This window comes from Puma concolor, chromosome C2 (genome assembly GCF_028749965.1).
Source record: "Puma concolor isolate L17-30 chromosome C2, mPumCon1.1.hap2, whole genome shotgun sequence".
Classification (NCBI taxonomy): Eukaryota; Metazoa; Chordata; class Mammalia; order Carnivora; family Felidae; genus Puma; species Puma concolor.
The window spans coordinates 135,731,246-135,754,049 of NC_141675.1; the positions used below are offsets into that span (position 1 = coordinate 135,731,246).

Here is a 22,804-nt window from a genome sequence, read left to right on the forward strand (position 1 = left end):
GAGGATTTAAACAAAGCTTTCATGGAATAATACTACTACTGAACACTCCTATAAAAACCGATTGCACAAAATAACAGATATTAATAATTAAGGATATTGTTTATTTCTGTGTTCATATTAACCAATTCACTTTGCATTCATATCAAATAATTCATTTTGAAAATGTATGTTTGCTAAATTCAATTAAAATTAGTATCTCCAATTGAACTAAATGTATAATTAGTATCTTTCAAAAACTAGTGTAGTTATTCACTTAATTCCATGACTTCTGTTTTAGTCATTAAGCTATATATGCATTATACATGCCTGTGAATAAAACCAGTGGAGCATTTCTATTTCAGTTTTGCAATGATAATTGGGACTTAATTAAAAGAGAAAGATATACAAAGCTATTGATTAGTTTCCTACATATTTAAAAAAAAAAAAAAACATTTGTTTCTCTCCATTCTGTGTCTATGTACAAAAATATATAAGAATATTGACATAGAGTATATTGCTTACATTGGCTTTGGAAAATAATTTTCTGTGTGATCTTTCTAGTGAGCATCAAAAATTTCAAAAAGAAAAAAACAAGTTTTCAAATATGTCTGTACTGTGGATTTTATATATTTAAAAAACAAATAAGCAGGGGCGCCTGGGTGGCGCAGTCGGTTAAGCGTCCGACTTCAGCCAGGTCACGATCTCGCGGTCCGTGAGTTCGAGCCCCGCGTCAGGCTCTGGGCTGATGGCTCAGAGCCTGGAGCCTGTTTCCGATTCTGTGTCTCCCTCTCTCTCTGCCCCTCCCCCGTTCATGCTCTGTCTCTCTCTGTCCCAAAAATAAATAAAAACGTTGAAAAAAAAATTAAAAAAAAAAAAAACAAATAAGCAAAGAGAATAACTTTGGGAGCAACCTTCCTAAGTAGATTACTTTAAGAGCACAAGAAAAAAAATTAGGCAGTTTTTAGCCAAATATTTTGCTTTGATTAAAATGTCTTCCTCTCTCAAAAAGAGAACCAGAAGTCAATATCTCTGATGAACATAGATGCAATTATCCCTGTCTCTCTTTTTCAGCATGAAAAAATGGTTTCTGTTTTTTTTCTAGTTTTTATTTTGATTATTGCCATTTTTAACCCAAATTTTATTTTTAAATTTTTATTAAATAAATTAACTCTTTTATCATTTTATAAATTGAAAATGTTTTCCATGTTGGTATGTAAGTTTATATTTTAGTAAGGATTTTATAATGCTATGTAAGTTTAAAATTGTGAGTAAAAAGGATAGAAAAATGTTTCCTACTCCTGAGGAATAACCTCTTGGATAACATCATACCATTTTAACATTACATTCTATATTTTTAGATTCAAAATGAATTTATTCAAGCTCATGAACTTGCTAAGCATTTCTTAAATTAGAATTTTCTATCTTATCACAGCTAATTTAGATATCAGCATATTAGATATATTTTCTCATGAAAATTATTTTGTAACATTTATAGATTTCATTAAATTATTGCACTATACTTTATAGAAATAGAATGTATGTTGGCAGCCATCCATGAGGCACTTTAATGTATAATGTACTCAACCTTCTTCTTCTATCATTTTTATCATTAAAGTATTTATAATGAGTAACATATAGTCCCATAACTTAATTGTATAAATTGAAGAATGTTTAGATGATACTAGTAATCCAATATGACTCAGAATGCAACAAATATATTTGAGACAATTTTTAAGGTAATGATTGTATTAGTGCCTTGAAAAATTGTTGAATATTCTAAGAAAAAAAAAATCTGATGATGGCTTAGTCTGAAATGGCTTTTGTCAAACTCATGATTAGTATGTCCATTAACTAATCTCCATTGTATGAAATAAAGAAAATACAAACCAAAAAAGTCAATTTTTAATCAGTTGTTCAAAATATCCTAGTTTAGTCACCTGTGGGTATAGTAATTTTTATTCTATTTAACAAATTTTATTATCCCAAAATGTATTGGAAAACCACTATTTACTTCTGGAAAAATAAACCTGAAAAAAAAACTCTTAAGGACAGAAATTTTCTTTTTTCTCAGCTTTATTGAAATATAATTGACTTACAATATTGTGTGACTTTAAGGTGTACAATGTGTTGATTTGATATACTTACATCATGCATAATGATTACCATAGTAGTTTTAATATAGTTACATCATCTCACATAATTACCATTTATTTTCTATAGAGAGAACACTTAAGAATTACTCTCTGAGAAACTTTCAAGTATAGGGGAGCCCAGGTGGCTCAGGTGGTTAAGTGTCCACCTCTTGGTTTTGGCTCAGGTCATGATCCCAGGGTTCATGTGTTCCAGCCCCAGGTCAGGCCCTACACTGATAGTGCGGAGCCTGCTTGGGATTCTCTGTCTCCCTCTCTCTGCCACTGTCCCACTTGCACTCTCTCTCTCTCAAAAATAAATAAATTAACTTTTAAAAGAAGAAACTTTCAAGTGTTTAATACAGTATTGTTAACTGTAACTATGATGCTAAATGCTAGATCCCCCAAACTGACTCATTTTATGATTGGAAGTTTATACCCTTTGACCAATATCTCCTCATTTCCCCAAACCCCTAGCTCCTGGTAACCAGCATTCTAGTCTTTGGTTTCTATGAGTTAAGCCTTTTATATTCTACATATAAGTGATATTATACAGTACTTGCCTTTATATATCTGCTTATTACACTTAGCATAATATACTCAAGATGCATCCATGCTGTTGGACATAGCAGGATAGGCAAGAGATTTTCTAGTATGTTAATCCCCATACCTAGTCCATGTAAACCCACAAATATTTTCCAGAATAGTGAATGTTTACTTACCTCAAGTGACTTCTTTATTATAAGTCCTTTTACAAATCGTCTTTTCTTGAAAGAAGATCTCTATCGTCTAGGGGGAAATAACTTAAAAAGTGAGAAGATTGATCAACCAGTTGATGATTGATAGATGATAGATAGATAGATAGATAGATAGATATGATAGATGACAGATAGATAAAAGATAGGCAGACAGATACAGGTTAGTACAAGAAACAAACATCTTTGTGGTCTGTAAAAGTAAAGTCCCTGAAGAGTTGAGCCTAAAATATTATAACTTATAATATAAAATATTATAGAAAACTATTGTGGTCCAACTTCATAATCCTAATAAACAGAGTCTGTGGACTTGTTTCTAACTTGGCAGAGATAATTACTCTCCAATGTTTAAATTTGGAAATGAAGTGTCCAATAACTTTAGGTAAAACCCAAGACCAGATCTTGGTCTCTTGTTTGTATAAGCCCAGAAATGAACCTTTTATGTGATTCAGAGCCTAGAACTTAGCTGTTAATGTGAGACTAGCTAAGAACTGTGAACAATAAAAAGCTAACTCATTGACAATGTTTATACCATCTTATAGGCAAACATCCCTTTAGAAGATCCTAACAGACAATGAACTGTCACATAAAAATTTCAAAATACACAAGGAACACAAGCACTCAGACACACACACACACACACACACACACACACACGCACACAGGCATGAACAGGTCAAACAAAATGAGGCAAGAAGAAATTAGATACTCTAAAAAAAAGAAAAGAATTACATATTACATATAGAACTAATTACATATAGAATTCATATTACATATAGAACTAATTACATATAGAACTACATATTACATATAGAACTACATATTACATATAGAACTAATTACATACAGAATTCATACTACATATAGAACTAATTACATATAGAACTAATTACATATAGAACTGTTAAGTGTCAAGAAATATTGAGAAAATTCTCAAATGGAAGAAATGAAGTTTTGCCTTCCAGATATCAACCATTAAGTATGGGGATAATTTGCTACACAGTAATAGGTAATTAATACACTGAGATTCTAGTCATTGTTCTAGATTATGCATTTTAATCATGATTCTGGTCCACTAGTAGCTCAATGTTCCTGGAGGAGTTGTTTATTTGTTTTAAATTTTACTTTTCTTTGTACAATTGTTATATTTAAAGTGACTTCCAAATAGAAAAAAATGAAATTTATTAGCCAAGTGTATACTTTCTTGTAGCCAAAAATAATCTTATGAACATTTTAATAGCAATGACCTTAAGTAGTAAATGGCATTTTGAAATAACTACATTAAATGTTCATTATTTTATAAATAATTATAAACCCAGTTGTAATTATTTCTGAAGAAGGATCCCAGTCCCACATAAATCTAAATCACAAAGTGTTACACCATCTTGCCAACAGTTGTATCAATGTCTTATTATACTTCGCATATGAAAGAAGCAGAATTCTCAGATTTCCATTTCTGTTGATATCCACCACAGTTAGAAGTATATTTTAATTTGAATTAGGAAGTAAGTTTGAATTAATAAAAAGTAAAGAGAGAGTAATGCAGTATCTAGACATGCCTATATATGCTATGTTTAAATATTTTCTTATGTTATTTACTAATACTTGTTGATGGGTTATTTTTTAAGTCACATATGCCATAAATATTTGTGGCATCTGAAACATTATGTTTTATGTTATAATTCTTATAACTAAATAATATGACTGACTATATAAACACCGCAAGGCTGTATCACGTGTAGCATGATTTTCAGTTCTTCCCGTTTTGACGACTATAGAGGTGATATGATTTACTATTCTGTTTTTATTCAGCCTCTGTTGATAACAATGGTGTGAATTTGTGAGCTCCATATTTGATATATACAGTTAACACAAGAATAGAAGTAGTTCTGTGTAGGTTAAACCTTTCTCCTGGCAATAGTGGCATGGGGATCTTACCAAAGAATTAAACATCCAGTCTTTGCAGTGATCACCAACCCTCAATAATTTATAATAGAAAATACAAATACTGAAGAGGGAACCCATATCTAATTCAAGTGTATATCTACCTTTAATATATGTTAATAATGCAAATTCTCAAAAGCTTTCCTTAGTATATTTTATGAATTATATTATTTTTTAAAATGTCGCCACCTGCTAGACACCAATAATTCAAACCATTTACCTTAAAAGAGGAACAATAATACAAATTATATTTGTTTTTATGAAATTCATAACGATAGAAAAAACTGCAAAAAAAGAAAAGAAAAAAGTGCTTGCTTAGTCAACCAGTTAAATAGATGCTTTCCTATTTTTGACACTAAAATGTTTTATTTTTAATCAATGAAACTCCTTCTTGATGAAAGTACATTTTCCATGCTGCTAGAAGTACTCACATTACCATTTATATTCCATGGAAATAAAATGCTTGTTCTTATAAATGTATTAAATATAGGTAGCTTAAAATGGTCTTTTTAATTTGATACATAGATGATACAGATGATAAATGATAGAGAGAGAGAGAGAGAGAGAGAGAGAGAAAGAGATAGCCTATATAATTTATCATTAACTATAAGAACACATTATTTTTAAAAAAATCTCAGACTATTTTTATTTTTATTTTTTTAATTCTAAAATTTTATGACTCAGATGGCAGATCCTGGTGAAAACTGAAGTCTTTGAATGGCCATAACATTTCAAAGAGCAGAAAAAAACTTCTTCCAAAAATATGTGGCTGTTCAAAACTTTCCTTCTTCATCCCAGTGACAAACTGGGAACATTCATCTGACGCTACCGTCGTTTTGTTCTCCATAATGCAGGTTACAATTTACTTCAGAAAGACATGAAGGACTTTTCTTCACAAATAGCTGCAGTGAAAGAGGATTGTGTCTTTTATCTGTCTTTTTTTTTTTTTTTTTTTGCAAGATAAATGGAGCAGGTGTAGAGGAATTAATGAAGCAACTGCCAAATTGTAGGGGTCATTGGTGTGTTGAAAGCTATAAATTAGCCAGGTCTTGTGGGAAATTACCCTCTACCTCTATTGAGATTCTGCCATTTCTAAATTCAAGTTCTAGACAAGAGAAAAAGCAATCTGAAAGTGGAAAAGAAAAGTGCTAGTTAGCTTGCATTATTCAGGGTCAAACTAAGTGAAAAACACATAGTGGAATATTTCTAAATATTAACTTTACAATGAAATCCACCAATATACATATAGTTAAATTTTATTAATTCTAGAGAAGAAAATATAGTTTATGCTTAATTAAAATCATATTTCTATTGGTAGGAACAACTTAATACTATTAGGAGTACAATAGAAACTAGTGTTCGCAAAGATACTGATTTGTTGAATTCATAATAAATCCACTGTTTTTTCAGGGAACTGTTACAAGACTAAGGATTAAAAAGAATTTGAATTAAATATGAAATCACGGGATATGCTTCTTGTACTTTCTGCCTCAGACTCTCATATTTAAACGAAACATCAAAGGGAAAGTACTTGTTTTTTTTAGATTTATTTCATTTTCAGAGAGAGAGAGAGAGAGAGTGTGTGTGTGTGTGTGTGTGCAGAGGAGAGGGGCAGAGAGCGACAGACAGAGAGAGAGAATCCCAAGCAGACTCCACACTGTCAGCACAGAGCCCAATGTGGGGGTCCATCCCAGGACCCTGCGATCATGACCTGAGCCAAAATCAAGAGCCGGATGCTCAACCGACTGAGCCTCCCAGGTGTCCCGCAAGTGCTTTATTTTTAAAATACATTTTCTATAATAAACTAAAAGCTAAAAAAAGAAGACATTTGAAATTCTTTCAAAATAGTATTGAAATTTTATTCATATTGTTTCAAAGTTACAAAGAAGCCAAACAAGACTTGTAATGTAGCTATGAGGCAAGAAAAATAACTTACTTGCATAACAAGAAAACTTGTAAATTATGTTCTTACTAATATAGTGCTCTTCAGAAAATCTACAATTTTAGTTCAAATGTACATATATCCTTGTAAAGTTCTCTAGAAATACAATATTCTACACATAAGGCAAAGACAGAAAGTACAGTTTTGTCTAGAAACTGAAGCCAAAATTAGTAAAAATGATGTATGTATCATAGGCTTCTTTATTTAGATGTCAAACATGTACATTAATGTTATACTACCATTGACTGTGCAAGTATGCTCTAACAGTTTTCTTTTATTAATTTCCTGTTGATCACATTACTGCTTCTCTCTTCTCCAAAGTATATACTTCAATGTGTTTGATATATATTTTACAATATGTCTGTATCATTTTAAATATATAGGATTCTAAATTTTACTTTATATGTTGGAAAACATTTTTCATTTTTTCACTAAGCATTATGTTACATAGCATTATGTAATGTATGTACAATTATGTACTCCAACCATGTTGCACTTTTTATAAATTAACCGCTTATAATTGCTAAGAGTGTTGCTTTGTATGCATTAATCACATTTTACCTGCTTCCTCCCACTGCGGGGATGCACATTATTTCCAATAATCAATGTCACAAAACTACATAAAAGGAAAATCTCCACAAATATTCCTTGTGGACGAGGGCAAGCATTTCCATTCATATATGTGCAGGATGAGTTACTCAATCCTAGAGTGAATATTTGCCTTAGTTCATTACATTCTTCTGAGGTTGACCTCCAGAATGGCTATATCGTTCTAGAGACTTGCAAGCAATATATGAAACATTCATTTCCTAAAATAGCAATGGACTTACCAGCTCTACAGATTTTCCCACTAGTGGATTTCCTGTTTATTTAATATTCCTAATTTTGTAATATTTACTTTGGGTATATGGAGGACAACTTTTATATTCCAAAGATTAATTCATTTTCAGATTTATATGGCACAAATGTTTTCTCATACTGTTACCGTACCCTTACTCAAGAAAGCTGTCTTTGAACAGAAATTCCTATTTTGTGTGTATGTAGTCAAGTTCATGATTTTACTTATGATATATTCTTTGTGGATTTGTTTAATATATGAATCTCTATCCTTATGTAATAATTAATTGTCTGAATTTTCTTTGATTACACTAACAGTTTTTTCCTTCACATTTTGACAGTCAGTGGGGTGTATGTTTTGTATATAACATAGCATAAATGTTTAGCCCTAGTTTTCTGTAAATAATTTTTGTCCTAAATGATAACTTTTCTTCCCAAATGATTTAGTAAAAATTCATCTGTTTCCCACTGACATGTGGTGTCACTTTTACCATATTACAATTTCTTATATGTACATTTATCTAGTACTGAACTTTCAATACTGGTTCATTGTTAATGTCACCGATAGGACTATATTGTTTTTACTATTATTTTGTGATAATCATTATTCATGAACTTTACACATCTATAAAATTTCTCGGGTAAATTGTTGAGGTCCTCAGTAAAATCTTCCTATTACTGTAATAGGGATTACATTTAATCTATTGATCAATGTGGAAAGAAATAAGATATCATAATGTTAAATAATTTCATCATGAAGAAAGTATAATTTTTTATTTACTCATCATCATTTATGTATAGCAATAAAGTTTTAAACCTTCTCATCCTGTGCTCACTTCAGCAGCAAATACACTAAAATTGGAATGATACAGAGAAGATTAGCATGGCCCTGCATAAGGATGACACCCACACTTTATCAATCCTATCATCCTTTTATTGTCCTCTACATTTATCTTTCAACATCCTATCCCCTACTTAAAAGTTAAGACCCTTCAACATCTAAATTGTCTTCTTACTACTTACACCCCATATTTCATCATTATGAAACCTTACTTACATTATAAAAACCTCATTTACCACAAAGCACTATCTTCATGATGCAAGTCTGAAAAAGGCCAATTCATGTCTACAGTAGGACAGCCAAATGTGGGCGGTAAAGCAAATATGAAACCTTCAATAGTCTTACTTTATTTTTTAAAAAAAATGTTTTAATGTGTATTTATTTTTGAAGGAGAGAGAGACAGAGCACAAGCAGGGGAGGGGCAGAGAGAGAGGGAGACACAGAATCTGAAGCAGGCTCCAGGCTCTGAGCTGTCAGCACAGAGCCTGATGCAGGGCTTGAACTCATGAGCCATGAGATCATGACCTGAGGTGAAGTCAGAGGCTTAACCAACTGAGCCACCCAGGTGCCCCTAGTCTTACTTTAAATCTAGAAACTCTAACATCAATTATGCCCTTACTGATGCCTACCAATCCTATTGTATTTCCACAAGTCCACTTCCTTTTTTGTTTTCTATTCAGACTCCTCTCTTCTGATGCTTCCTCCTTGAACTTTAATCTCAACACATGACATTGCTTTTCATTTCACTGACAAAATTAAAAGAAGGGGGGGAGTTGGAGTGACCTCACCAACCTCTCCTTATCACAGACTTGTTTGTTGATTTACCCTCATTTTCTTAGATTGAAACATGAAAGCATATCAGGATGTCATCCTCAGTTCCTGTCTCTTCTACTGCTCACTCTGTAGGTGATTTAAAGTATCATTTGTGTTCCAGCTATGCCCCACTTTAATGAGCCGGCTAGGTTACTCCTTGACCTACAGATTCACACATGCATGTACCTTATCAATATCTCCACTCAGGCAACCAAAATGTTGAAATGTTTCCACAGCTTCACATATCTAAAGTGGAATTGCCAATTTCTTCCCACAAAAGACGAGTTCCATCTGCATTCTTCTCAGTAAATTACACTTTTATTCAGTCAGTAACAAGGTGACAAACAAAGCTCATTCCTTTTTTTTGATATTTTTTCCCAGTTTCTACTGTGTTAGATGAGAACATGTTACTAATTCTAGCCATGAGACTATGTGTAAAAGTGATGTATATCACAGTACATCCTTGACTGAAAATGAATACCACTTAAAATCTGCTATGACCTATTGTGTTCTGGTGGCTGGTGTGGAGACAATCCTCAGACCATGTGTAAAGAGTGCAGAATCATTTAATGGAAGGAGCTGGGATCCCTACTTTGTTGTTTTGGTGTGATTCACCTGATCAAAAAAAAAATGCACAGCAGATTGATATGTGTGCAGGAAATGTACAAGTGCTAAGTCCTTGACATTTCAAGAGTTTATTTGTTCAGAAAATAGAATGATAATAAGCCTAAATATCTTGATCCATTTGAAGTCTTCATATTGCATATTTGTTAATAACTTCATTCATAATTTGACCATCTTTTCAATGTCACTGTTGTAGGCCTCTACCCTGCGTTGTTTCTATTATCTCCTAACAAAATTGTTGCATTGCTGTAGAAATAATTTCATTGGAAACATATTTACATGCTTGTAAATTATCCTACTATAACTTTGTCTTGAAATGATCCTGCTAAAACTTAAATCAGATAATTCCACAGTATTGCTCAAAACTATGCAGTGGAATCCCTTCTGAGAATAACCACATAGATTTATATGAACTTTCTCTTCTTCATTACCTCTTTGACCTGCCCTTCTACCTTTTCACCCCTCCTACTCTGCTGTAATTCTCTGGCTACTTTGTAGATCCTCAATATATCAAGTGCACATTTTTTACCTTTACTTTAGCTATTCCTTCTGCTTGAAAGGCTTTTAACGTAAGATATATGCTAAGCTTTCTCATTCCATTCATCCAGGCACCTGTTCAAATTTGTTGAATGAGCATATATAACAATGCATTTATCTCTTTTATTTTTGCGATTTCCATTTCATGACTTATAACCTGTTTGTAGTTTTATGCCTTTATAAACAATGCATGTCTATGAGCATATCTGGAACTCTTCCAATACTAAGTTATATATCTTGTGTTAAAGTTGAATTGCTAGGTCATGAGATAGGAGATAGTTAGAATATGCCAGGCAGTGCTAGTTTATATTCCCACCACAATGGATAAGTGTTCCAGAAGTTCAAACTCCACCAAAACCTAAAGTTCATTTTATATATTTTTTATTTTTAATTTTTTTCTGATAATTTAAGGGGTGGGTTTTAATTTTCAGTGCTCTGATCACTAACACATTTGAACAACCTGTCACACACTTATGACCATTTGCCACAACCTGTTTTGTCATATATCTGTTCAAATCTTTTGTTGATTTTCTTCTGTGATTTTCTCCTTTTTTTTTTTTTTTTTTTTTTTTTTTTTTTTTTTTTTTTACTGACTGTATGACTTACTTTTCTTGTTAATTCCTTATGAATTGTATTAGTTAAAAATATTTCCCTTCATTGTGACTACACTTTTAAATTTTTTCCCTCTGGTAGTAATGCATGTTGGTGATCATAAGTACTTAGGTTATCAATTTGTATATTTTTCAATTTCTTGCTCCGTTTAAATTTTTTAAAGTATTCCATTTTGATCTGACGGTTGTGCTGAAAATAACAAAAATAACAAAATGACAGTGGACTAAGAATCAAATATCTTGTTAAAAACCACATAGAAGTAATTTCCAGTGCCTTTTTTTTGAGCAGTCTCACAAAGACTTTATTACATTTATTGGCATAACATCTATAATATCTTTTATCTTTAAAATTCTCCGACTTTAAATGTGCCATTCTTTTCACCCTCAGTGTTTAAGAGTATTTTTCAAATGTCTCTTCATTCTCATTGTTCTCTTAAGTGATAGTGTTATTATTGCTTATTTGAAACGATGTACCTTTACGTTTAGCTATTTTTATGATTTGAAAAAGCCTTTGATTTTCAGTAATTTTGCTATGATATACTAAAATGTGGTTTTCTTTGGATTTATCCTGCAGTAGGTTTAATCACCTTGAATTGGTTTTCACATCTGTTTTTATTAATAATCTCTTTGAATTCCCTCTTGCATTTCTACATTTTCTTCCTACTGTATTTTTTCTTTTGTTTCTTCAGTTTATTTATTTCTTTATCTAAATATTTTTTGTGTGTTGATCTGCTGTTAATTCTGTATCTTTAGCTAATTTCTAATATTGAATTCTTCCATTATAGAATGTGGCTAAAGATGCTTATTCTAAAGTTGCCAAATTTCTTGTAAAATTCGTCTTTTTATCTATTTTCACCTTAATTTCATATATCCTTTTCACTGTATAAGGCACAGTTTTATCCATTTTTTTGCTAACTCAAAACTCTTAACCACTTTCACATTTGCTCTTACTGTTAATTTTCTCTACAATATTTGTCATTTTGGTCTATTTGAATGTCTAGTAGTTTTTATGTATGCTAAACTGTAAACTTAAAGTTACGATAGGGGCACCTGGGTGGCTCAGTGGGTTAAGCATCCAACTCTTGATTTGGCTCAGGTCGTGCGTGATCTCATGGTTTGTGAGATCAAGCCCGGCATCAGGCTCTGCTCCAACAGCACAGAGCCTGCTTAGGATTCTCTCTCCCTCTCTTTCTGCCCCTCTTCCACTCATGCTTTCTCTCTCTCTCTCTTCACCTCTCTCTCTCTCTCTCTCAAAAATAAGTAAATAAACTTTAAAAATCCTTGAGAAAAATAAAGTCACTGTAGAGAATCCAGAACGTGTTTTTTTCTTTTTTTTACCAGGAAAGATTCCCTCACTCCTCTGTTATACAGATAGCACAAGGATATCATTTCAATCCAAACATGAACACATCTAGATGGAAATTTGAAGATACTTGGAATATCTCTGCTTCATTCCTGTCTGTTGAGCATGGGCTCTTAGGCTTTTGATTGAGACTTTGTCAGGTTTTTGTGGCTTCACCCTTAAAAGACTGCAGAATATTCATCATTATTCTTAAACGGTTCCCTAGTTTGGGTTTCTGTTCTCCTATCCCAGTGAGAAATAAATCTTCAAGATACATCTGTAAGCAAAGACTAGTTATATGCTTTGTTCCTTGAGCACAGTGACAATGCAGGGAATTTTAATCTCCTTTTAAAAAAACTGTAACTCAGTCTAGGTCTCTGGCCTCTCGAGCATCTCCAGAGCTCAAATATTCTGTGTAGGCATGTGGTTGATCATCCTCCAGATCTTAATTTTGATTACCAAAAGCTTTATTGTTTTTTCTTTCCTCCAGCATTGTTTGTCTGTTTATGCTGATCCCAATCCTATGCCCAAGCCCAGAATTGGATGAGGCACCCAGTTTAATAAATGAAACAAAAACAGTGCTGGTGAACATCAGCTAACTTCAGATAGACTCTAATCTCTCTTGAGTGAGGTAATAATTGTAAAATAAAGCAAAATCTATTAATATGTTGTGAAACTAATAGTAATTCAACTAGAATTGGCAATAAGGGAAATGAAAATTGTTATTAAATTTCTTTTCAGTTCAGTTCAGGATTTGGCACTAAATGAGTTAATACCATTTTTTTTAATATGTGTTTTCAGAGCTCTCTTATTTTGGTATTTGTGGATCAGTGACTATGGGTCACTGATGGTCATTTGTGGATCAGTGATTATGGGTCAGCTAGTATCTCTACTCACTTTTTGATTAGCAAATACAAAGCAAAACACTTAAATTTCATTCCCCTCTTGTACTTGCATGTACTATTACTGTATATTTTAATTCTAGCTTAAATTTCTTAAACATCAAAATGACTATTATTGCCAATTTACAAAGTGATTATTTATGGTACCTGTATAACTTGTTTCCTTTAGTTCTTCAACTGACTTCCCAACTGAAATAACATTCCTTGTTTTATTTTATTTTGTCATTTAATTCACTAATTAATTTATTTACATTTAGTGAGAATTTGCTGACAGCAAATGCTACTTTGGTAAAAATGCCTATTTTTTTCTAACGTTATTAACATATGTTTGTATTGAATAAAGAATTCATGCTAGGAATTTATGTACTTTCACCACAGAAGATAAAATTCCATTGTTTCCTGGATTTTATTATTTATTTTTAGAAGTTAGTATAACTTACCTTTAAACATAATTTTTTTTTTCTCTTTAACACCTTTCTATATTCTTTCATAGTCAAATTACACCTTTGTATAGATACCTTGGATTACTTTAGTTGGGATTTATATTCTTGTTATTTGAATTGAAGGTTTTCATCTGCTCTGAAACATTTTTTTCTTCTAGTGTCACCTCCTTCCCATTCTCTCATTCTTCCTTCTGTAAGTCCAATTAGACATATGTTAGACTCTCCGTCTGTCATTCCTTATGAGCTCCCACTTATATTTCCCTCTCCTTGTGGCTTGGAAGCAATTTGGGTAATGTCTTTACTTTTACCTTTGAATCTCTAATGACCTCTTTATCAATTCTGGTATGAAATTATTTGAGTTTTTTTAATACTCGTATTTTATGAGGTAAAATGTAAGTATAGTAAATGTACATTTACTTGGTAGAGCTTTTCTATCACCTGAAAATACCCTTATGTTTTTGTCAGTCATTCTTCACACTCCATAAACATAGATCTGTTTTTTGACCGTGAGCTAGTCTGGTTTCTACATATTCTAATAATTAATTTTAATTTTTAATGCTTAATTTCTTAATTAATTTTAAAATTAATACAAGTATGGTCAGATGAAATGCCCTTTGTCCTTTGGGTTAATTATTCTGTTATTTTATCTATTATATTTGTAATATAAGTCATACTTATCATATTTAGTATTTTGTGCTCCATATTATTTATATCTGAATATTTTAAATCATGACTACTTTACTTTTATTCTTTGGTTCCTTTTTTTTTAAATTTATTGTAGGTAGCCAGTATACACAGCTTAAAGTGTTATATTATCATGGAGTTATTTACTGGTAATATGTGCTCAAGGGCAGAAGCTAAAATCCAGACTATATCTATGGTTCTTCCTTCCCTACCGAATGTGGGGTATAGAGGCCATAGAACAAGAAATTCATAGTATAGAGCTTCTGACTTTAGTCTGGGCTTCATGCTCTTTCCTTGTTCCCAGGCATTAGAAAGTTTTGTCGTTCAGGCTTTCTACTGGTAGGTCTGACTAAGACTTTCTCTTTCCAAAACTTTCTCCTTTAAATATAATACTCTAATCTTGAAGTAAGAAATAGGGGAAGGTAGGCTTAGATTCTATCGGGCATTACTAAACCTCTTTGCACCCTTCACCCCTGGCAGGGCCCAGGTCCCTAGAGCTCTGCTTTTGCTTATTTCTCCCTTAAACTAGGCTTAGGACAGGCAAATATTTTTACAATCTATACTTGCTCCCTGGATCTCAACCCTTCTCTTCCCTAGAGTCTTTGGAACCCACCCTACCACCAGCCCAGTGCCATTTGTACTAACTAGCCATAAGAAAGTCATAAGAAGGTTTTCAATTCTTTTTCATTTCTTTATACTTCTGATTTTTCAGATGCGGGTAAAAGAGGAAAAGCCAGAAGCCCATGTTAGTCTTCCATATTGTCAAAAACTACTTAAATCATATTTATGGAGCAAATTATATGCTACTTACCATAGGAAAGTGAAAACAGAAAGTGAGATATGGCTCTGTAAATGTTTTAATCTAACTCTCAAAGAATCAATAGATGCCTGTGAAAACTAGCAAATAGAGGAGAAGAAATTTCATTTAGAAACTTCTTTATCCTGTATCGTTCTTTAAATGCGTAATGCAAATCAGTTATGAAGATTCAGGTTTTCAATAACTTTGCAAAAAAGGGATAATTACAATCTAAATGTTCTAAGAATATATATCTATTTCACTATTATTTCTGTATTAATTTTATAAATGACTAGTAATTCTAAAATATATGTCATTGGGGTGCCTGGTGGCTAAGTCAGTTGAGCATCTGACTCTTGGCTTTGATTCGGGTCATGATCTCATGGCTTGTGAGTTCAATCCCCACATCCAGCTCTGTACTGACAGCGCGAGCCTTCTTGGGATTCTCTCTCTTCTTCTCTCTCTGCCCCTACCCTGCTCATGCTGTCTCTGTCTCTCTCTCAGAATAAATAAATAAACTTAAAAAAAATTTTTAAAAATAAAACATATGTCAGTAGAGTTTCCATTTCTATGTGGTCCTCTATGTTTATTTCATGTTAACTTTCCATGTAAGTTTACATTAAGTACATTATTAAATAGTAATTTAACTCTAGTGAAGTATGTTTTACAAAGCATCTGATTTGAAATATTTGTTATTTCAATTAATAAATCTCAAAACAAAAAAAAACTTTTGCCATTATTTTCCCAATGTGAGACTATTCAGTGAAATAATTGCACTACATAAAAATGACAGAGACTTTTCTCTGTTTTTCATGTCTTAAAATAAGTATTGAAATATGTTTCTTATTACTTTAGAGCTGTTCTGGAGATTTAAATATTGCCTCTGAATATTCTAAGACACTTATTTCAGTTTTATAGTAGTGTCCATAGATTGTTTCATGGCTTGCATATTTCTAAATTTAAATATAATTTCTCCATTATTTTTATCTGAAACTGGAAGTATCCAAGCAGCAACACTCTTTATAGAGAATGATCCTTGAGAGAATTTTACTGATTGAGTTTTGTTTTAAAAAGATGAGATATACTAAGATTTCAGTTTCATATTATTTTCTTGATGAAGAAAATTTCCTTGTTCAATGATGCAGAAAATATTTAGTTTTCTCTCAAATTCATAGATTCCTGTTGAGACATAAATGAACTGGCTCTATCTTAGAAGATTAATATTCATATTTTTTATTTTTATAAATGTGCCTTTTCCCTATTAGTCTTTTCTTGTTTTTCAGCAGATACTTGCATGAATACTAATTTGACAGATTTTGTCTTAATAGTATTTATAGCTGCTAATGATATCTCAGGATGGAGTATCCCTAATAAAGTAACTAATAAGAGTTTTCAAAGTATCAGATTCTGACACAAGTATCTAAAAAAAAAAAAAAAAAAAAAAAGAGGGAGATGCTGAAGAGTGAGGGGGAAAAAGTGTAGGAAACACTGTGTTACAGTGAAGTAGATTTCTTTCTACAAAAGAACTAAAATATTCTAATTTGTTAATGGATATGGCACATTTTCCATTGAAGATGTCATATTTAACATTTTCTAAACTTATTTGCAACACCTCATAGGACTAGCTCTAATACACACTTTGAGAAATGGTAATATAATTGCAAAGAAAACTTTCAGGAAAATGTGGTCTTCACTATAATAAATAAAAATATTAAAGACAAATATACTGATATCTTTTGATGTAAAGAGTAATTATTTTCGGTTATGGAACGTGGGCAGCAACTAATTCTAATATTAGTTGTGTCACTCCTCAGGGATAGAAACATGAGCTGCACTGATAGGTAATTTCAGCCATCAGGAATATAGTTATTATAATAAATAGGTTAGATATTTCTAGTCTTTTTATGTACATGTGTCCTTAAGAACCTATAGGAATGCTGTTAAGTATAAAGGTTCCCAAGGTCTATTTCTTTACATTTTGCTTCAGAACATCTAGATAGAGTTCAGGCACTTACACTTTTAAGTTTCTAGGTGATTTGAAAACAAATTTGAGAACTAATGGTCTAGACCAAGAGTAGGAAAACTACAGCTCAATAGGTCAAATCTGTACTAGAGACTATTTTAGGTAAGAATCGTTTTCCATTGTTAAGGTTTTGTGCAAAAAATAAATACATAAAAAAGAAAAATATGTGACATAGACTATAGGTAGCTGACAAAGCCTAAAATATTTATCCTCTGGCCCATTACAAAAAGTTTTCTGACCTGTGGTCTAGATTATATTTGTAAACATTTGAAAAAAAATTTTAAAAATATTTTTTAAATAATGTCTTCGCTGAGATATAATTTACATACCATAAATTCACTCTTTTAAAGTATACATTGATGGTATTCAGTATATTCACAAAATTGTGCAATCATCTCACTGGCTAATTTTAGAACATTTTCACAGCCTCCAAAAGAAATTTACTACTCATTAGTAGTAACTCAGCATTCTTACCTCTATCCATCCCCCAGACAATCACTAATCCACTTTCTGACTCTATGGGTTGGCCTATTCTGGACATTTCATATAAATGGAATGATAACCATATGCACACTTGTGTGACTGGCTTCTTTCAGCAAAATGTTTTCAAGTTGTATAATATATCAGTAATTCATTTCTTTTCATAAATAATAATTGTATTGGTATGTGATATCTTGTCTATCCACTTATCAGTTTATGGACAGTCGAGTTGTTCCCACTTTTTGGCTATTTTGAATGGTGCAGCTATAAACATCCATGCAAAACTTTTTGTGGGGACATATGTTTTCAATTTGAGAGGATCTATATATATAAGTGAAATTGTCAAATCATCTGGTAACTCTATATTTAGCGTTTTGTGAAACTGCCCAACTGTTTTCCGGAGTGGCTGCACTATTTTACAATTTCCCCCACAATGTATCAGGTTTCCAATTTTCCACATTGTTTCCACATTCTTTTCTTTTCTCTTTCCTTTTCTTTTTTTAATTTTTTGAAAAGTTTATTTATTTATTTTGAGAGACACAGAGAGTTGGGGAGGGGCAGAGAGAGAGGGGGAGAGAGAGAATCCCAAGCAGGGTCCACACTGTCAGCACAGAGCCTGATATGGGGCTTGGAGTCATAAACTACAAGACCAATGCCTGAGCCGAAATCACGAGTTCGACATTTACCAGACTGAGCCACCCAGGCACACCAACACTTGTTGTTTTCTATCTTTTTAATTTTTGCCCTCTTACTGGATACAAAGTGGTCTCTCAGGGTTTAGATTTTAATTTCTATATGACTAATTATGCTGAATATGTTTTTCATGTGCTTGTTTTCAATTTGCATATCTTCTTTGTTGATGTGTATATTCAAATATTGTGCCCATTTTTTGAATTTTTTATCTCTCTCTTTTTTTTTTTTTTTTTTTTAGTTTTGAGCTGCTCATTATATATTCTGGAATACGAGTCCTTTACCAGATATATAATTTGCAAATATTTTCTCTCATTCTGTGAGCTGTCTTTTCAGTTTCTTGATGGTGTCCTTTGTAGAATAAAAGCTTTAACTTTAATGAGGTCTAATTGATCTCTTTTTCTTTTGCCTTGTGTTTTTGGTGTAATTTCTAAGAAACCATTGTCTTATCCTAGGCCAAAGCTCTACTTTTATATTTTCTTCTAAGAATTTTATACTTTTAGCTCCCACATTTAAGTCTATGATACATTTTGAATGAATTTTGTGTATGGTACGAGGTGAATGTTTATTTAGTTTCATTCCTCTGCATGCAGATATCCAGTTTTTCTGGCACCATTTGTGGTCTAGACCCTTTTTTAAGAAATGTATAAGAAATTTTTAAGAATGTATAGGTACCACCTGGTGCTGTCACATTCCAATAGTAATGAAAAATTTTGTATATAAACACATTTTCTTACTTAACATAAATAGCAGTCATCAATCTAGATTAAAGTTAGTATATTTCATAATCATTGAGCCAGAAATATCACAAAGTTAACCCACAACTGATAATGCACAAATATTCCCTGTAACAAATCCACTTGGAAGTTTCTCTGCTGTGACAAAATGTAAACAAAAACAAAAATACATTAGTAGGAATACATCTAAGACACTGCATTTATATATGCCAGTTATAAGGCACAGTAGGGATGCCTAAAAATGTGACAGCTATTTATATTAAAGGTAAACTTTGGCTTCTCTTAGTAAAAATAATAGAATTCCAGGGGCGCCTGGGTGGCGCAGTCGGTTAAGCGTCCGACTTCAGCCAGGTCATGATCTCGCGGTCTGTGAGTTCGAGCCCCGCGTCGGGCTCTGGGCTGATGGCTCAGAGCCTGGAGCCTGTTTCCGATTCTGTGTCTCCCTCTCTCTCTGCCCCTCGCCCGTTCATGCTCTGTCTCTCTCTGTCCCAAAAATAAATAAATGTTGAAAAAAAAATTTAAAAAAAAATAGAATTCCAAAAGAAACAGCAAACAAAATCAACATGTTCTATCTGGGCAAGGAAAATAAAAACACTTGCTGTAAACTATGTTATTGTTGCCATGTTCTTATTCTTCCAACTCCTCACAAAAAAAAATGTATATATGTCTACTGTATATCACTTTCACCTGTTTGAAATGTCTTGCTACTGCTTGTGGTTCATTAATGAGCTTATATTCTATACAAAATGAGCTTATATTCTATACAAGTTAGATTTTCCTCAACTAACTTGATAGTTTGAGTTTACCAGTGCATAGCTCCACTCCACAGTGCCAAGCTTAATGGTTTGAATTGCAACTGATATATATAAAAGGAATTTAAGAGCTTTTATTTGTTTTTAAATGTCATGCTTCACATTATATTTCTCGCAGTTTATTAAGAATTTATAAAAAGCTTACTGAAACCCCACTGTGTGAAATTATCACTTTTTGAAAGAAAACATTTGAACGATTTCACAAGTATTAGTTTGACACAACTTCTCTTGTACTAAAAAACTCACTCTCGTTGCGGTAAAATACTACTTTCAATTAAGTGATTCCATTTTATGTATCATAAAAACAAAGGTTAAATAATGTAATAATTTTCAAAATAACCTAATAAGTTACTAATACACTAATTATAATGAGCAAAGTACACCATATGCCCAAGTTCATGGAGTTAAAAATGAACTCTAGCTGTGACCTGTAGCTGTCAGAATCCAAATTGCTACTTCAGAAGGTGATGGTAACAGTTAAAATGTACAACTTTAGGGGCGCCTGGGTGGCTCAGTCGGTTAAGCGGCCGACTTCGGCTCAGGTCATGATCTCGCAGTCCGTGAGTTCGAGCCCCGCGTTGGGCTCTGGGCTGACAGCTCAGAGCCTGGAGCCTGTTTCAGATTCTGTGTCTCCCTCTCTCTGACCCTCCCCCGTTCATGCTCTGTCTCTCTCTGTCTCAAAAATAAATAAATGTTAAAAAAAAAAAAATTAAAAAAAAAATGTACAACTTTATTTAACCAGAAAGATCTAATTTATTTTGTACTCTATATAGCAAGGGTTTTAAAAGTTGTGCTTTTTTTCTATTCCATTTTCCAGTTTCATAAAAAAAAAAAAAAAAACACTTGTATCTTCACTTAATCACAAGCATCAATGATACTGAAGTGTGATCTCTTCATGATCAACTATATTTAAGCTTTAGAATAAACTTAATACCAGAATATGTCATCACCTGAGATATACTCCAGATCAAAGCTATAAGAAAGGAACAGGGCTGGAGCCTGAGCTCAGAGACAATGCCTTCGGAATTATTAATTAGATTGTCATACATACCAAAGCAGCTACAAAGAACATGAGACAAGTGAGGGAAAAGGGCCTCTCTGTCACAGTCATTCACTTATCAGCTGGGTAAAATACAAATTATCAATGCATAAAAAACAAACAAACAAAAAATCTTCCAAAATTCTAAACAGAATGGAAGAGGGGCAAATCAATGGAAGATCAGTTTTTTAAAAAGGAAAATTAATATAAACAGGAGGGGAAAGTACCATTTTTCATGTTTTGTCTTTGAAGTGTCACTAAAACAGATCTCAAAATGTATCAACAAAGTGAATGTCAATGATGAAAATTTTCAAGTAGTATAAAAGCATAATTTTCTTTCTCACTTTCATTTTTATTCTATAGCATTATTCTTAGCACACATTGTTGTGCAATATTCTAGTCCATTTTTATATATCAGCTATGAACATGTTTTCATTGAGTTTTTACTTTACTTTCATTTTATTTTATACAGAGAGTGTGCATGCAAGTCAGAGAGAGGAGCAAAGTTAAGGAGGGGCAGAGAAAGAGAGAGACTCTTAAGCAGGCTCCATGCTCAGCACAGAGTCCGATGCAGGGCTCGATCCCAGGACCCTGGGATCATGACCTGAGCCCAAACCAAGAGCAGGGCACTCAACCAGCTGAGCCACCCACGTGCCTGCTTTCGTTGATTTTTATAAATAGATCCACATGTGTGTGTACCTTAGTATCTAACAATTCCATTATTTTTTAAAATTTTTTAAATGTTTATTTTTGAGACAGACAGAGAGAGAGAAAGAGAGAGTGAGCAGGGGAGGGGCAGAGAGAGAGGGAGACATAGGATCCAAAGCAAGCTCCAGGCTCTGAGCTGTTAGCACAGAGCCTGACGTGGGGCTCAAACTCGCAGATGGTGAGATCATGACTTGAGCTGAAGTCAAACTCTTAACCGACTGAGCCACCCAGGTGCCCCTAACAATTCCATTATTGATAATTAATTAGTTTCTTTCCATTTTTTAAATGTCTAAAAATGGCAATGATTATTTTATCTATGCACATGCAGTGAGTTTTTCTTAGATATATTCTTAAAAGGGAATAACATAGAATAGGATTTCTGTGTTTTCATTGTCATTAACTAAATTGCCAAATCTGTGTCTCATAGGATTTTTGAAATGTTTGATTATATGTTGCTCTAGAAAATTCGGATGCCTGAACAAAAAGAGAAACACTATTTTTAAAGTACCCTAACCTCTGTAATTAATGAAAGAAAAGTGACTTCACTTTTCAAAACTGAAATATCAAGGCATGACATTGACCCCAAAGGTTAAATACTCTAAGTTCTCCTTGTGATTATGACACAGCATGTATGCTTGTTTGTGCATGTGTGTATATGTGTGTGTACAAAAAGAAAATCACTTTCAAAAATTTAGGGCACATGATTTTTTCTTTGGAAACTTAACATTTCATCTATTCCCAAATACTATATTTGTCCTATTTAAAGTGTTTCCTACAAAATGAAATATCACTTTGAAGACAAAAATAAAAACTAATTTGGAATCAATAGTAATAGAATAATCACTCTGATTGGCCAAATACCTTTTTAGAATTAGCATATAGCAAGAATAAATGTCATTCTTTATGAGGAGAAAATTTCTACCTTCTGTTCTTGTCTCTTCTTAGATCAAGTACACATATGGACATGTATTTGTACTGAGATGATAAAAATAGCATAATTATCTAATCTTCTTTTTCTATGATTAAACTGGAGAGGCTATTGATAATGCCATACTCATCCAGATATCATTAAGAGATGGTCTGCCTGTGTTATTAAATGTTTGAGTTTACAACTCAAACATACAACTTGAGTGGTT

At 32.6% G+C, this 22,804-nt stretch overlaps 1 non-coding gene across 1 annotated transcript; it reads left to right on the plus strand.

The window, feature by feature from the left end:
* Positions 1–8,414: 8,414 nt before the first annotated feature.
* On the plus strand, positions 8,415–8,521 carry LOC112850539 (U6 spliceosomal RNA). The gene has a single exon (XR_003222662.2). It is a non-coding gene; the product is annotated as a U6 spliceosomal RNA (small nuclear RNA).
* The last annotated feature ends 14,283 nt before the right edge of the window (positions 8,522–22,804 follow it).